The sequence below is a fragment of the Falco biarmicus genome, chromosome 15 (genome assembly GCF_023638135.1).
Source record: "Falco biarmicus isolate bFalBia1 chromosome 15, bFalBia1.pri, whole genome shotgun sequence".
In the NCBI taxonomy this organism is placed as follows: Eukaryota; Metazoa; Chordata; class Aves; order Falconiformes; family Falconidae; genus Falco; species Falco biarmicus.
The window spans coordinates 6,488,149-6,505,105 of NC_079302.1; the positions used below are offsets into that span (position 1 = coordinate 6,488,149).

The 16,957-nt window shown below is 40.3% G+C and overlaps 1 long non-coding RNA gene across 1 annotated transcript in view; it reads left to right on the top strand.

Annotated features, from left to right (window-relative positions):
* Positions 1 to 3,407: 3,407 nt before the first annotated feature.
* Positions 3,408 to 16,957, top strand: part of LOC130159254 (uncharacterized) — a 95,956-nt gene continuing 82,406 nt past the window's right edge. Inside the window, exon 1 of the long non-coding RNA XR_008825679.1 lies at positions 3,408 to 3,477. This is a non-coding gene — a long non-coding RNA (uncharacterized LOC130159254). The remainder of the gene's footprint in view (positions 3,478 to 16,957) is intronic.

The window sequence follows — 16,957 nt, forward strand, 5'->3', positions numbered from 1 at the left end:
CTTTGTTTACTTGGTGGAAGTTTGATCACGTTCATCCTTCTGTTTCTCTGTTGATTGCCCACTAGTAGTGTCATACGAGATGACCCATCGAGTCCTGTGGTTTTACTCCTCAGCCCCTCCCCCCCCCCCCCCCCCCCTTTTTTTTTAGGAGTTATGTTGCTAACTTAATCTTGAAGCTGAGACGCACTAGTGTAATAATATGATTTATCTGATGGAGAAAGAGGGTAAGAATGAAATGGTAAATGTGGGGTTTCTTTGTTTCCTAAAGTGAGTTGATTAGGGGACATGTTGGGTGAAATAAACCTTACCTATAAGGATTTCAAAGACATGTTATTGTAATGTCGTTTGTGTATAGAAGCATTTTCCCCATTGTTCCTTCTGAAAGAGCAAACTTGAGAGAGAAGAAAAAAAAATTTGATGGAATTTTGTGTTGTTGAGTGAGAAGCTCTTGGGCACATCTCGTGGGAAAGTGAAGAAGTGGGAAATAGAAAGGGCAAATGGCAGCTGTAATACAGCCATGGCAGTGAGGTTTTTCCATAGTCAAGGACAACAGAAGTCAGACTATGTGGACAAGAGGAGTACAGAGCAAGGGAGTGGTAACTGCCCAGCAAAATCTCTCCAGCTCTGCCAGAAACACTGAGGAACACTATTATAGTGTACTTTATCTTGCTGGAAAATGAAAGGCTGACATCTTGTTTTCCTGCTTTTTTGTGTGGGTTTTTTTTGTTTGTGTGTGGTGTTTTGGTTTTTTTTGTTGTTGTTGTTTGTTTTTTTTTTTTTTACTAAAAGGTAGGATATTGTGAATAGCAGCAGCATAATGTACAGGAGGGCTAGTTCTTGCTCTGGTGATAAGCGCTGCCTGTAAAGATCACTGTACTGGTGCTCAGTTCTACTAGGAATAGTTTGAAACATCAGTTGTCTGTCAGGGGAAATTGATGTGAGATACATTCCAGTGAGTGCTCAGTGGCTAGCTTGCCATAAATTAACTTAGGACACCCTTAATCTGCAGCGAGTGCCCTGGCACAGCATAGCTTTGCCTCACAAGCACAATCCCAGAGCATAAGCAGCATCTATTGCGTATGCGTTTGTGGGCTCCCCGCTAACAAGGAGATAAGAATTCAGTACATTACCATCTAGTCTTTATGCAATTTAACCTTCATTTGTGTTTTCTTGCAGTTAATTTAATAATTAAGTTGATGAAGAGCTATAATACTAGCTTTCATGTACTGGGTTTTTTTTAATACTGTTTTGTCTCATCTCATGTGATGAGCCTGCATCTTTCATCTCATTTTTGGACTTTTTGCCACGAAGGGGCAAAAACATGCCACATCTGCATGGTTCTTTCCAGTATTACTGTTAAGCTGCAGTGCCAAGTGTTCATGTATATTATGAATATACTGTTTGTCTTTCCCTGTTTCACTCTAGTTGGTAACACCCTCCAGGAACTGCCGCAGAAGCATTTGTTGCAGATAAAGACTACGTGTAGTTTCTAGACCTTGCAGTCAAACCTCGATGCAGTTGAGCTGACCGTTTGTACAATTTGGGCAAGGACTGTTGTCCTGTGAGTGTTCTAGCCACTTGCTTTTTCCCGTCTGATTTCCAGCAAACAACACGCTGTTATTCAAACAGTTGGGGTAATTGCTCTCAGACACAGGGATGAGCTGATGGGGAATTTTATAGGCATGTGTAACTTCTTGAATACCGGGGCGTACGCAGAAAAACCCTGTGAGAAAATGTACTCCTGGTACACACTCCACAGGAGTGATTGATATAAATAACTATTACTGAAATATGTAGCTGAAAAGGTACGTTATGCCTACTGTAATTGTGTATCATTATAATGAAGATTTCCGATGTGTTACACACTTTGCTAAAACCCTACACCACATGAATAAAGTGTCTTCCACTGTCAGGTATTTCTTAATTTTGGCACTGCCCATGCTTTAAAAGAATGCATGGGATCTAATATAAAATGTTTCTGATAAAAATGAAAGCATATTTCTGTGGAATACCTAAAATTACACGAACAACAGGAAAACTATGATATCAAAATTGGGGAGTTTAACAATTTCATTATTAACACTTGTGCTTATCAAAAGGGGTTTTCTACCTGGACAACAGAATGGATTTTAGGGCTGTAGGCTTAAGTTACACATTCAATTTTATTGACATTGACTAAAATGGGGTATCATAGTAAATCTTACCAGGCCTATTAGATTCTGCGTTTATTTTGCAGAGCCTTGAGCTTGTAATTTGCTAATTCTAATTCTGCTTGGCATAACAGGAGGAACCTGATGAAGTTGATAGTCTTGTCCTGTTTTGTAGAGGCGTTTGCATCACTCAAGGAAGACAGTCGTTTGATGTAAGGGAGGCTCAGTGGTAGCCATGCTGCTGATCAACAGCCTGCTTCACGGTAACTGGGGGTCTGCTAATAAAAACTTCCAAGTGAATGCTAAATGCGCATCAGGTTCCCCAAACCTATTTAAATTGCTGAGTACTAAAAATATCGATGAGAACAAAATCGATATTTTGCCTAAAAATGGTTCTTGTGAACTGTCATGCTTTAAAATAACTCTCTTGAACTCTTGGGTGACATTTTAAAGGCTGGGAGCTTTGATACAGAGCTACCGCTTTAACCAGTGAGACTTTTATTGTGTTTTATGTAGACCCTTAGATAAAACAAGCTACATGTCAAGAAGGTAACGGTGCGGAAAGATCTGCGGGGGCATTCATTACCTGGGGAAGAGCTTGCTGACGGCTTCACCCCCGAAACAGACACAGGACGTCCACAGCCTGGTGGAAAACCTCGAACGCCTGGAAGGATGCGGAGCTGTGTAACCAGTAACCCGGGCACAGCCTCCCCGGGCAGGGGCTGAATGAGCAGGTTGGCAGTGTTTTGTTGGCGTGGATGCGGAGGGCTGGTAGCAATACTGTATTTTTACAAAACCTTTGATTAAAACCTGTTCTGACCTTTGATACCTCGGCCTAGGCCATTTTGACAGTCTGTAAACACGTCCAACAGCAAGTGCGTGCCTCCTCCGGCTGAAACGGCTGTTCCCCAGGCTTGGACGGATCCCGGTGCCCTCTGAAGCGGTGCTGCCGCCGCGGCGTTCCGCACCGCCAGCCCCAGCCAGCACGGCGGCCCGGCACCGGGCGAGCCTCCGCAGCCGGCCGGGGACCGCGCTGGGCACCCTGCGGGGCTTCCCCACGCCAACAGCCACCGGCCGCGTCTCCCCGCGGCCACTACCGGTGCTGCACAGGGCCGGTCTCCGCCGCCGCCCCGCCTCGCCGCCCGGCCCGGCCCGCCGGGGGACGGCAGCGAGCGGCCCGCCGCGCGCGGGAGGGGCGCCGTGTGGCCGGGCCGCCATCTTGGAGGCGGCCTGCCCGGCGCGGTGCTGAGGGCCGGCCGCGGGGCTCGGCGGGGCCGGGTGCTGGCGTGGCGGCCGTCCCCCGGAGGCCGTGCGGTCTGTTCCTCAGGTAAAAGTGACACCCAGGCTCTTCCCTCAGCCAGCCCTTTGGGCTACAGGTTCCTACGGGCGGCCCCCGTGCCCTCAAATACTGCAGGGATGCTATCGATCACTTGCTGATGCCAGGTGCTCTTGCACAATCCTACTTCATTTGTAACCCGCTTTCCTTATTTAAATTAACTTGATGTTGTGCTCACAACAGCACTATGGAACTAAGCAGACTGGGCTGGACTTTGCTGTGCCCAGCTGTGAGCAGGGCCCTAGCATGGGGCTTCACACGCCATCACAGATCACAGCAGGGGCCGCGCTGATACTTGTCAATAACCCTCTCTGTGGTGTTTGGTAAGGTTATGAGGCTACACCTCACTCCTTTCCACCACCACCCCCCGGCTTTGTAGTTATAGCTATAGTAGGTATTTTAGAAACAGCCATGATGTGACCTAATACAGCATTTCTGTTTTCCAAAGGTCAGTAGGATATTTGAACTGGCTGATGCCCTGGCTCTGGAAGTGGCCAGGAACTTAAGGTTGTCCTCCAAAAAAATTGGCATTGGTGCAGTTTATTATATTAGCGATTCATTTTAGTTAGCGTAGTGGTTGGTTTGTCACTTGTTTTGTATATTCTACAATATTGTAATTAACCAGTGGCACCTTAGACTGTGCAGTTTACGAAATTGACCAGAGCTGTCTTTGTGAATTGAAGATTCCAACTTTTAATTCTTCCCCTTCTGTATAGCTTTCAGAGCTAAATAATTGTGTGGATAGTTTTGCTGTATTTTGGTTTGCTTGGTATTCTAACATTACTGGTGATGAATATATAAAATACTCTGTGTATAAGTAGCGTTAGTTAGCTGTGGTTGCAGGCAGCCCACATAATCATATTAAATCAATATTAAATGTGTGCTACTGAATAGTTGACTTTAGGATGCTGATGGTCCCAATTTAATTTAAACTTCAACCCACTAGTGCTTCCAAAAAACCTCAGGGGAAAACAAATCAAAAAGCAAATCCCCAAATGAGTAATTCCAAATGGAATAACAGATCTTCCGTAACTGGTCCACAGTGGCTTCATTTAGGTGGCTGTACAAGTGTGTGGTACGTGACAGCATGACAATCAAAACCTGGTCACTGTGCACTGTCATACAGCTAGCAGACGGCAGCTATGGAGAATGGGGTTTGAGATAACTTTTTTTGTTATAGGATAATTTGTTTATTTTAACTAGGAAGACAGAAGAGGCTGGCTGGAGTTAATGATATTTGAAGAAAAGATTTAAATACTAGAAGTTTCTTCAGAAAGCCAGTTTGTCCTTACTTTGGTGCAGCTGCGTTGCTGTTGGTTCTGTTTTTCAGGATGGCCAAGAATAGATAGTATGAAGGCCAAAGAAGGGTAGTAACAAGGAAACCTTAAACTTTCCTCTGGAGCTTCTTGGTATTCAAAATGGAAACTCTTAAATCATCTTCTAGTTACAACAGGAGCAAAACGTTCTCCCTTGGAATTTTTTCTGCACTGGGCTTGTGTTCAAGGGCTTCTGTTTCTGTGCCTGGGGCTGTGTTCAAGGTGAGGGGGAAAATGCTGTAGTTGAGCTAAATCTCCTAGTTGGGAAGTTGCATATTACTTGCAGGGAGTGGTGTGTCAAGTGGAAGCCAATTCTAGTGTCCAGTACTTACTGGCGATGTCGTAATGTTATCTGGAATTGTTTATTAGATCTTACCACGTGTTAGAAGATACTGGATACAGAAGTTGTGTACCGTATGTTATACTGGGGAAGCAGAAAGGCCATACCTGCAAGTGAAGTGAGAATTCTCCCTTTGAGCAGAATGGCATGAAAGACACCTTTTCCATATGAAAATATCTCTGTTACTGGGTTGAATATCTGGGCGAGAACTTGGGACATCATTCGTAGGAGCTTTTATTTGTGGCTCGATGGGACTTGCATCGTTTGTGGTTATGGAACAACAGGCCCGTTTTAGTGTATTGTGGTGCTGCTAGGTTGAAGTTCCCTCATGTCCTTATACCACAGAAATGGTGCTTAAGAGATGTAGGTCATGCCTGGCAAGCACAGGTCGCGTAAACCTAGGTCTCTGGTGCGTCCTTTCCTTAGCTGTTGCATTGCCTTCCATTTGCAGCCAAGAGGATTCCAGAGGTTGCACGGTGATTCGTGTCTGGTTAATGTGAATGAGTTGGAAGGGGAAGAGGAAAAAGCAATGTACTTTAGTTGAAATTATTAGTAGTATCTAAAGTATGTTTGAAGTGGTGTTGTGTGTGTGTATGTATATAATCTGTATGTATAAATGCATAAAAATTAGTACAACAGTGAAAGAAAGGAAATGGCAAATACAGCCAACATTGCAAATATGGAAGGTGTATGGTTCTTGTTTTCCTCTGAAGCTGCCTGCTATGTTGAAACCTAGCAGTAATACAACAGTGCAGCCTTAGTGATGGCGTTGACTTTTATTTTGAGGTTCTGATTCAGCATATGAAAATCAAGAGAGAAAAAAAAATGATCTTTCTGTTGTCTTTTGAGACACTGCAAATAGGCATTTTAATTTAGGTGTGTTTGACTTGGCTTTGACAGTGAGAGAAGCTGAAATAGCTTAGCAGCAGCAAGAAGTTTTGAATTATCATCTGCCTCTCTGCTAACCTGCATTTTAGAATTATTTAAGCTAAGTGTAGAATTATCTTCCGAGTCTTGCCATTCCCAAACAAATCAAATTGCCAATACTAATGAAGGATGCAAATGGTGAACAAATACAGCAAGTAAGTAGACTGCCATTTTTCCGCCCAAGAGAAAGCTGGCTAGTAGATTTGCATACAGACTACACAGATGCTAAGTATTTCTCCTTAAATATGATAATTTCTTGTAACAAATACCTTTGTTTCAATTTGACCGGCAATGACAAATGATGCAAGTTATTTTTGTTGTTGTCATAAACTTTTTAAAGTAATTATGGCTTACTCTCCAAAGTTCAATCACCATATTCTCATATTCATTTCAGCTTCCTACACAAGTGGTGATGAATAAATGCTTCAGCGTAGACCCTTGGGGTCTATGGTACATTACAGAGATCCAGTATTTAGCAGATACAGAAACAGCCAGTCTCAAGTGTATTGAGACACTTAGATTTTAGTTAGTGATGCCCCCCCACCAAAAAAAACCAACAACAACAAAAAAGCCATGGACTTCACATCTGTGAACTTAAGTTGAGATTCAGTTCTGTTTTTATTTTACAGCTTCCTCTTATCTTTTTAAGCAGAACCAAAACCATGGTTTCAAGTCTCTCTTGTCCTGAGGATTAGATGTATGGCCTTGAAGCTAAATCCAGATTTGGTGGTCTAGGCTTGTGCTAGTTTAATCTTTTTATTTTTTTCCTGTTTTTTTTTTTTTTAAATGAAACAAAGTATGAACACCACCTCAGCAGCTGGCCGTATAAGCTGCCGTTTCACCATAGCTAAATTAGGTTTCTCAGTTTAAGTGTAAAATTGGTCCTTAGGAAAGGGAAGAACACAAGGTGCTGCCCTGAGACAGTTAGCAGGTGGCAGGTTGACACAGCATTTTCCTCCAAACCTGTGCTGGGCCCCTCAGTCTTGCCTCGAAACCAAGTACTGTTGAGCAGAGACTGCTTATAGCGTAGGACAACAGTTGCATACATATAAAGTGTGTGAAGGAATTGGATTAGATACACTGGTGATTTTTTGTTACAAGCAAGTATGTAGACAGGGAATTTGTAATTGCAGCTGGTCTTCTGTAGAAATTGGTGTAATCTATAACGTTCTTTTCCCAGCAACATTAGGGAGTTCTTTCAATTAGACATCTTTTGAAATTGGTTTAAAAAACAGGATTCTTCTTAGTTTACAAATAGACCCTGGAGCCAGGCTAGTGGTGTTGGTTTTGCATGGTGGTGGGGAATTGTTTAATTCTCCTTTCTGAGTCCTCTTTCTCTAGGTCAGCAGCCAGCGGTGAGGAACATTAAGTAAAAATAAATCTCCTATTTTTAGTTCAGCTACATAATGTCCTATTTATAATACTGAAATTTCAGCTACTACCTGGCCCCTTTCAGTTCAATTAACCATCTCTCCTCTGTTAGTCCTCATTGCTTTTTTCACACCTGCCCCATTTGATTATTTTGCAGTTTCTGCAACATCCAGATAAATGTTTGCTACTGGTTTCAATGCCTCGTGACTACTGAAAATAAAATACTTTAACTTCATTTTTCTCAGGATGATACATGACAGTCATTTTGGTTTTTTTCCTCTTTTGTGTTGTATAAATTTTAACATGGCTCACCACACTGACAATAGGCCAGCAAGAGGGAGACAAAAAAGAGCATATACAGAAACATCTCATGGCTAGCCAATAAGCTGCCTACTATCTGGAAGTGAAATTGTTAAAAATGTGTTGAAAACCTCAGGATCTAGCTGAATTTCAGGGTTTTGGCAAGTGAAAGATGGCCCTCAGCACAGGACCTTAGGAAGAATGTATTTGTGCAAAAGCAGTTTTTACCCTGTCCGTGGTCTTGGAGATAAGGCAGTAATTGTAACAACAGGAGTAGTTCTGAAATAGATTTTTCAGCTTAAAGAATTAGAAGGAAGTGTTGACAGGCTATGGGGCATGGTTCTGCTGCCATTGTAAGAGTGGGCTTCAAAATGTTAGTATCATTCTGGTTAAGCCAAAACTAATGTAGAATTCCCAGCTGGAAGCACCTTATGGAACCAGAGGGACCCTATTACCTACCAGGAACCAGGCACTGAAAATAACTTTTGTAAAACAGTGTTATTTATTTCCTCCATGTGATGTATCTCTTGAAATAAATGAAATGACTTGTAAACCTACTGCTTTTCAACTGGGTTGAGTCATGCTAGAGACTGATGAGGAGTTGGATGGGGGTGGAGGAGGAGGGAATGTGATTCTGGTAATGTGGAGACCTTGTCATTGTGTGGCAAAGTTTGAGTTTTAAGAGCCACGATTATGCTTGAGAGAAATTTTTGCATGATGTGTATGATACATAATGCCAGATATACTGTGCTGGGCTGGGCTGTATTGGAAACTGAATAAACGGATTGAGCAAGTAGTTAGCCAGGCATGGTCAGTTTGTTCTAACAGAAGTTGCAAAGTCTGATGGCTGGAAACAGCCATTTTTAGGAAAATGGGGAGCTGCTTTAAAAGAGGCAAAAATAATGTAAAGCCATAATCAAAAAAAAAAAAAAAAAAGCAAGTAACAAACCCTGTAACCCATGCTGCTTCACAAAATTCAGTGGCAGAGGTACAGAACACTTTATGTAACCAGATTACATATACAAACAGTTCCGTATTTCATGAAATTTCAGGTATTTTCTGAACAACAACAAAAGGCTATTGTTTCATCATGTCATGTTTCATCTCCTTATTTGAATACAGATCGAAAGAGAATTTCTTCTTCTTAGAAAGCTCTTTTTTCCCTTCTTTAATATGCATGCTTTAATATCAGAATAAAGGATAAGAAAAGAAAAATAAACAAGGTGTAAATAAAGGGAAAAGTCTATATCTTATGGCTGCTCTGTCTCAAAACCTTCATCTGTAGTTGGGTAAAAGATTCCTTTTGCAGCAAAAAAGGCAAGGGTTGGAATGAGGTTAGGTGGGATAAATGTGTAATTCTATTGTTATATTTAGTATTGCAGTATCTGTGAGAGCAGAGAAAGGTGGCAGGGTAGAGACAGGCAGAAGAGGAATATTTGAGGGTTGTCAGTCCCTGCTTGAGGAGAGACCACGTGAGTGAATGAGGTCAACAGAAGGGTAAAAATAGAAAATGTGAAAATGTGGTGGGGTGAGAAGAGCCCCTTGGAAAATGTCCACGATGTATGAAGGGAGGAGGAGGAAGAGGAGACTACTGAATGTAGCTCTGAGAAGAAAGACAGGGAGGAAGCCCACTGGGTATATAACTGTGTACCAAAGTGAAATCAGAGTGAGAGATGGGAAATCTGTGGTGTTAGAGATATCAGTGGGGGTTTGTAAGACATGATGATGAAGAGAAGACAATGCTAGGTCGTGAAGTTTAAAAGGCCACCAGTGATGCCTGTGACAGCGGTTTTAAGAGAAGCTAGGAAATGCATTTCTGTAGACCTGAGGTGGAGACTGTTCTGCACTCGCAACAGCTTCCTGAGTGATGAAATTCCCATTTTTAACCTTCTTTACCTTTAACAAGTTATGATCATTTCATGTCTTGTAACAGACATCCTCCAGCTATTCATTAAATGACTAATATTCTTGCACTTTATACAGTCATAAATAATGTGTGTTAGATGTGACCATTCCTGGCAGAGCTCCAAACTCTGTTTCTGCAAAGAAGCATTTGTTTGCCTTCTACTTAATAACAATCAAGGGAATCAAGATACTGCTATAGTATTTCTTCAAATATTTGGAGTGTTTACTGCAACATAATACATTCGCTAGTTAATGCATTTTCACAAATTATTTTTCTTAACGACAAACACCCACCTCCTTCCTGATCTCTGTTCCTCCATTCACCTTTCACTTTGAGCAGCATCCTTTCCAAAGTGTTCAGCTGGATCTGACCCAAGTACAAATATGCTAAGTTACGCCATTGTTATTTTGTTTTTCCTGAAGTCCCCCCCTACCCCTGACCTGTTTAATGCAAACCGATCTGATACTGTCATCTTGGCTTTGTGGTACACTGTGCATACATTTAGTATAGCCTTTCAATTAGTTTTGTGTATTTAAATTCAGTATCTCTTTTTGGCCAATTTTCATAAACCTTGCAAACAGTTCCAAACTGGAAAAGTTTCAAACCTGTTGCTTTACTATTTTCTAGAGCCTTAAGTGCCAATTTAATGTAGCTACATAGGCATCTGCAATGAAACATCTTTATTTGGAGACTGGGGTAAGATAGGAGAAAAGTAATTTGGAAAACGTGGAATTCAGGGACAGCAAGATATTTCCCGTCATTTATGTTAGAGAAGAACAGTTCACAGAAGGAGTGATAGTTTCAAATATTTTCTTTGAATTAAATAAAAAAAACTATGATCGCTCTAGAGCGTAGAATGTGACAGTAAAATGGGACTACACTGCTTGCTTTTGCACACATGCGTTCTGCCTGCTCTGGATGAAAAGTCATGACAGATAGTGAAAAAAGTGTGTAGAAACAGTTTGCATACCTCTTTAAGGTAGCTAGTACACTGAATGGGATTGAAAATATTTGCCCATAAGCAGAGGGGGTATTTATAAACACAGATGGTGAGTAATTTCTTATGGTGGTATAACTGTTCAGTTCGGGCTTGTCTGTTTCTTTGACACTAACAAAATAGATTGGTTTTGTTCCTTGTGAAAAGGGGCCAGAGCCTATCTGTTGGGTTGTGTTAACCAGAATTATCAAATTAAACCATAACTGAAGTTCAACCAAGAAGGTAGATGATCCACTGCTTTCTGGTAGATGTGAGGAATGTGACTGAAACACTGCTTCGGTTTTTGCTTTAAAAGTCTTGATTTTTTTATTAGTATCCAAAAAATTAATAAGATACAGGAGCAATAAAAATTCCATTTGGTATTTGAATATGTATGAGAAAGAGAAGGCTATCTTAGGAGACAGCTGCAAATAAGAGAGTCTTATTCACAGGAAATTGGGAGCACAGTTCAAAGAATAGATTTAAGAAAGTCAGCAGCATTGAAGCAGCTAGAGAAGAATGTGTGCTAAGAGAATACGATGCTAATAATAAATAGAAATACAATGCTACTGCAACCAGTGATAACACAGAAAACAGTATGTAATTGTCTTCAAATGAGATGGAGATAATGAAGCAGAGATTAATTTAAGCTTGAGATACAAACTGTGGCTTCAGAATCCAGAGTTTGTTCATGAAGTACCTTGGAAACTGAGAGCCTTCGACTTACTGCCTGTTCCTTGAATGGTTTTGTAAAATTAAAATACCAAATTAATTGCAGAGAAATCTGTTCTCCATATTTTGTCTTAAAATTAGGAATCTCAAAAATTATTTCCCATCCCAGCCAAAAATGTTTAACTTTTATTCAGTGAAACTAGTTGGTCAAGAAGCATGAACTTATCTTGAAATTAGGTAACTTGACAGTGTTATGTCTATGATAGCTTACTAGTAATCCAACAATTTCAATAGTAAATTAACAAACAGCATAGTAGCCAACTGTTAAGATAAACCCAGAACACACTGAATTCACAGATTCAGTTGACAGGTAATGCAGTCCTAAAATCCTTGCTCTGCTGAAACACAGTGCGACTAACTGAATAAGTCTACCAGAGAAAGACTTACTGTCAGTGATAATTGAATTTAATAAGGAATAAATAATAAATACTGAGGCCTTTATGATCAAATACAAGTTGTCCTTTGTCTTTGCTATATGCTGAGAATAAATGATTAAAAATATTGCTTGAATTTTATGGTTTGCTACCAGCTATGTTTAGAATTTAAGGTACTACTTTATTGTGTATCCTCCAGGTTTTCAATTCTAAATCTGTTTTTCCTGAATAGATTTGGCTTCTGGAAACCTGAATGATTGCTGTAATTTGCAAGTGCAGTTGTGTAATTGCATTTTGCAAACTAGGTGGTAAAAAATTCATTTTCTGGAAGACAGAACAAGGTATGAATTTATGTTTTAGAAAAGCTTTCTTTCCACCATTCAATATCATGATACCTGTATAAAAATAATAAAACAGCAGTACTACGTGAAGGAAGACATGCATGAACATCTGAGCACATATAGAGAACCTGGTTTTCTTCAAAGGACTGGGGATCCCAACCTCATGAAAATGCCATGAAAGCTTTGGTTTTGAGTGCCATTCTGGAACTCCTCTGGAGCAAGAAGAAAAACAATGATGAACAGGCAGGACTTGTAGAAGGTAGACCCCAAAATCTGTGTGTGATGCTTTAAACATCAAGTTCTTTGCTGGTACATTCTTGCCCTTTCAGCTGAAACGGTGTGGAACTCCTGAAGACTGGCCTGGGATTCTTGAGTGCTCTGCTGTCCAGGACACTTTCTAATCTGCATGACATTCCCTTGCCCTTTTTCCTATCTTTAGACCCTTTTGGGGAGAAAAAAAAATAAATCTGATTCATATTGTGGATTGCTGTTTCTGCATGGAGATTTTGCATCCTTGCGCTCGTGGCTCCAATGCAGTAAACTTGGAATGAGAAGGCAGCAAAGACTTACTTGTCCCTCTTGTCCCAAATGCTTAGTCATTAAAATGCACCAGCCTTAGAGAATTTTACATGTGAAAATTTTGTCATATTGTGAGGCTGTAATATTTCTGAAGTGATTGAAGTGAGGCATGGTAAAAAGCCACTGCACCAGGAAAGCTTCCAGTTGGTTAAGTAGGATGTTTCCCTCAAGAGTAGTTATGAACTTGGTCTGTTTCTGCAAACCCTTTCTTGCCACTAATTCACTTTCACATATCTGTAAGTAGGACTTGTCTGTTCTAGTGTTGGATGTCCCAGGCTTTAAAGGTTCTACCTTCAGTTGAATAAGTAGAGAAAAGCAATAAAATTAACAGGTATATGTCTATTCAGCTGTGGAAAAATCCAGTTGCGCCGTCAATTTGAGTGATGGCTTTGGATAAAAAATGATTGTATTTATCTTCCTCTCCATCGTCGTCTTCGCTGTTAAAGGAAAGGCGAGTAGATACTGTTTCTCTGCTGGTAGTGTTCATGGCAGCATAGAAAATTAGCTTTAAGTAGGTGCATTTCTGAAACATATATTTTTTAGTCCATGTCACGGATTGGAATTTATTGGCTGTTGTGATTTTAGTTGCCAGTTAAGATATTTTTGTGTTTTATCCTTGGGACCTTTGTCACAGATGCCTGTGGCTCATCAACAGGTGCTCTGTGCATGTTTTGCATGGTAAAATTTGGTACAAAAATTAGGCTTGTACACAACCTCCTATTTGTCATGCTTTTTTGGTATGAAATCAGAACTCAGCCATGATTCTAAAAGTTGTGCTGTTTGAAGATGGTTAAAGTGAATCATACAATCTATTCTATGCAGAAATAAAGCAGATAAAGACCCTCTTCACTTACTGCTCTGTCAAGTTCTTGATTAATGATGGCACGTTAAGAAGAGGAGAAACATGCTATTCATTGTTTCTTTAGTGTTAACGTAAAGCAGTTACTCTTGATTGGAATTTGAAACAAACAGTGATGTTTAGGGAATTCTACCTGTCTTGATATACTTAGCGCCTCTGAAACTATAATTTTCATGCATTCTCCTGAATGTTATCCTCTTCTAAACTCTCTTAGTTTTGGCCCTTTCCCCTTTTTCTGTATCTCCATTACAGTGCATAAACATAAATAAACACAAATTAAGCTATTAAGAAGCTTTTGATGCAGGTATGTGCAGTAGGAAACTTTCTCTCTTGCCTGACCCTTGAAGAATTGCATAAACATTGTGATGTTGCCACTAAGACTTTCTAGACTAATGTGATCCATTTTGGTTTTCAAGCAGAATGCAATGATCTTTGAGTTTCCTCTTGCTACTTTTTCTTCTGACATTTTGCTGTAGTTCTGGAGAAGGAGGAATAGGAGCCCTTTTTAGACAAATCCCCACAACTCCCGCTGAAGGAGAGTTTCTCCTTTTCCCTCAAATGTGCACATTTTACAGGCTGATTAACCTTTAAGACAGACACAACTTTTCTTGTGCAATGGTGCATAAGGTGCATAACAGTTGAGGCCAACCCTTACAACCTTTCTGCTCTTACTAGGTACGAAACTTTAATAAGCAAGTGTTAGGTCTGTTGTGTCTTGGCTGTCTGTCTTGGTGCTGTTCTCTTTCCCAGTGTATCTGTAATATTGGTTACAGCAGCTGTTGAGGCATGTTGAAATGATCAATGTAAACTACTGTCACTGCTGAAGAAACTGTGTGTGGCTGTGGTTTGCCTCCGTGACAGTCCCTCCCCTAACATGTGTGCTGCTTCCAGACGTCTGGGGTACCAAGCCAGGTAAGCTGTTTTCCTTGGGTAGCTGTGTATCATGCCTGTTTTCCCCCTACTTTTCCCCGAGCTGGCAGTGATTCCAGAGGCAACAAAGCAGTTCATTGACAATCATCCAGGAAGAATTGCTTTGTTTTCTTTATTAAACTGTGAGTTTATAAGACAGAGACTGGAATGGGCTTAGTTCTAGTAAGTTAGAACAGCCTAGAGGGTTTTCTGTGCTAAACCAGCAATCTCCTGTGTACCAATGGTAACATCCCTACTGCAGTGTAAATCGCTGGGTAGCTCAGCATACCTTGTATTTAGCTGAATATAAATAAACAGCAGGATACTTGAAAGAAATAACACTCCAGAGAAAACACAATCCTAGTGCAATTAGAGCATTTCTATTTAGATAATTGCTCACTGAAATTATAAGCTTGGATCTAATCCTCAAAGGATACAGAAAATTGGCAGTTCCAGGATGATCTGCTTCTTTCACTCTTCCCCCCCCCCCCGCCCCCCCCATGAATATCTTTGTTTCTCAAACCCTAAATGCTGATTTTTTTTGTGTCTTTTTTTCCTGCTATAGTGAGAGTGATACTGAAAATGACAAAATAGCAAAGGATGCCCTGGAGATAATCTAGTTTTTGAGGGAATCTGTGTACAGGAGTGATAACAAGCATGGTAATTTACTGCTGCTTGAAAGGAAAACATGACCTCATGCAGTTACAGAGGGGCTTGCCCTAATTATGGGTGCAGACAGGGTGGTCACTAGGGTATTGGTGAGACAGGCAGTAATCTCCACAAACAAGTATTTACCTCGATGAGACTGTTTTCTCATACTCTCTTTTTTATAGGACTATGCTTTTTGTGACTATTTTTTTCTATTTCTAAGAACTGTAGCTTGGTGCTTAGGCTAGAACGTAGAAGTAGAATTTTGTTCCTGACTATCCTATTGACTATGGATGTGAGTTTAGGCAGGCTAACTCCATCTCTTTACATCTTTTCTCATATTCGTAAAGTGTGGATTACTAGCCATGGGCAGAATGCTTGGAGTTACTTCACATAATTTGTTTTCTTTCATTGCTTCTCTGTTTGTTGATTTATTTCTTTTTCAATTCTTAAATTTTCTGTTAATCTGAGATCCTTCAAAACCAAAAAACTGAGGGTACAAAGAGACTTCCCTGTTACACTACTCAGAATAGTGCTCTGAAAAAACAGTGTTTTGGCCAGAAAGAAACTATTTTTAAATACTGATACATAAACCAAAACTCCCCTGTAATCAATGTCACTGCTTTGTTCAGTTGTGTTTTCTTAAATGTCTCTTCAGTTCTCTGTTTGCCATGCATTCTATGAGACATATTTGCACTTGCATTTATAGAAACACTTGCTGCCTTGAACACTTGCCAAAAAGTAGATTTTTAAGGATGGAACTAGAATAAAGATCTTGGGGTATGTTGCAGTTCATAAGACTAAAATCAGAAGGTTTTAAAAATAACATTTCACCATATTAATTACTGACAAATGATTGAATTAGTTGGTAAAGCAAAATATGAAGCCAGTGAAGATGTGTAGGAAGTACCCTTACTGGTATTGAAAACTGGCTATGTATTTATTAGAATTAGAAGATTCCAGATCAGAAAAATTAAATGTTGCCCCATGTATGACTTAGAAATACTTATTGGCTAAAGGAGTAAAATGTGCCTTGAAATAGTTTTTCCTGTGTGCAATTTTTTCTGCATATTCGAGAGCTCAACTCTTTTTCACAAATATATGAAGAAATGGGTATGTATCCATATGCAGTTTCTGTGCACTAGGCCTCTTCCCCAGCTTTTTAACATTTAAAGGGAAAAAGTGTGGGTGTTGAAGTATGGGGGCAGTTTCAGAAGGCACTCTCTAAATGGTATGGGATTGTGTCATTCTGTCTCCTAAAGTACATCCTCAAACCGTCATTTACTTCTTAATCCTACTTTTGAATAATGAATAATCATCTAATCTCTTCTTGGTTCTCCGTGTAACTTCCATTGCTGAAGAACAGCTTTCCACAGCCATGGAAAGGCACTCTGACTTTCACTCCTCAGGACTACTATGACTTAGATTGGCAAGGGCTTGCTCTGCTCTGTTTTGAACAAGCCTGCAAGGTCTGGGTGCAGGAGGAAGAGATGAAACTGTTTGTTTTTCTTTCCACCCTAGAATGTAATGGCATGTATCTGTTCCAGTCTCTAGCATAAAGTAGAAATGATACAGACTAAGCCTCTGCCTCAAAGGACTGTTTTTATTGATTTGCAATTGGTAAAATACAGCAACAGTCTGCTCAGTATCCTCCCCGTTCATGGTCTGTTTGACACTCCCAAATGGGTGCAGTGTAAAAGCCACAACAATTGAGGATTCTTCTGAGCTGAGTAAATGCTTGTTGACAAATTTCCTTGATTTTAATTTTGAATCATGCTCTTAGATCAGGGCACAGCAGACTTAATGGCTGATGAAGTCATCTACATTTTCCTTTGTTGTTTGTGGTCTGCTGAATGCCCACTTGTATTACTGCAGGACACAAGTTTATGAAGT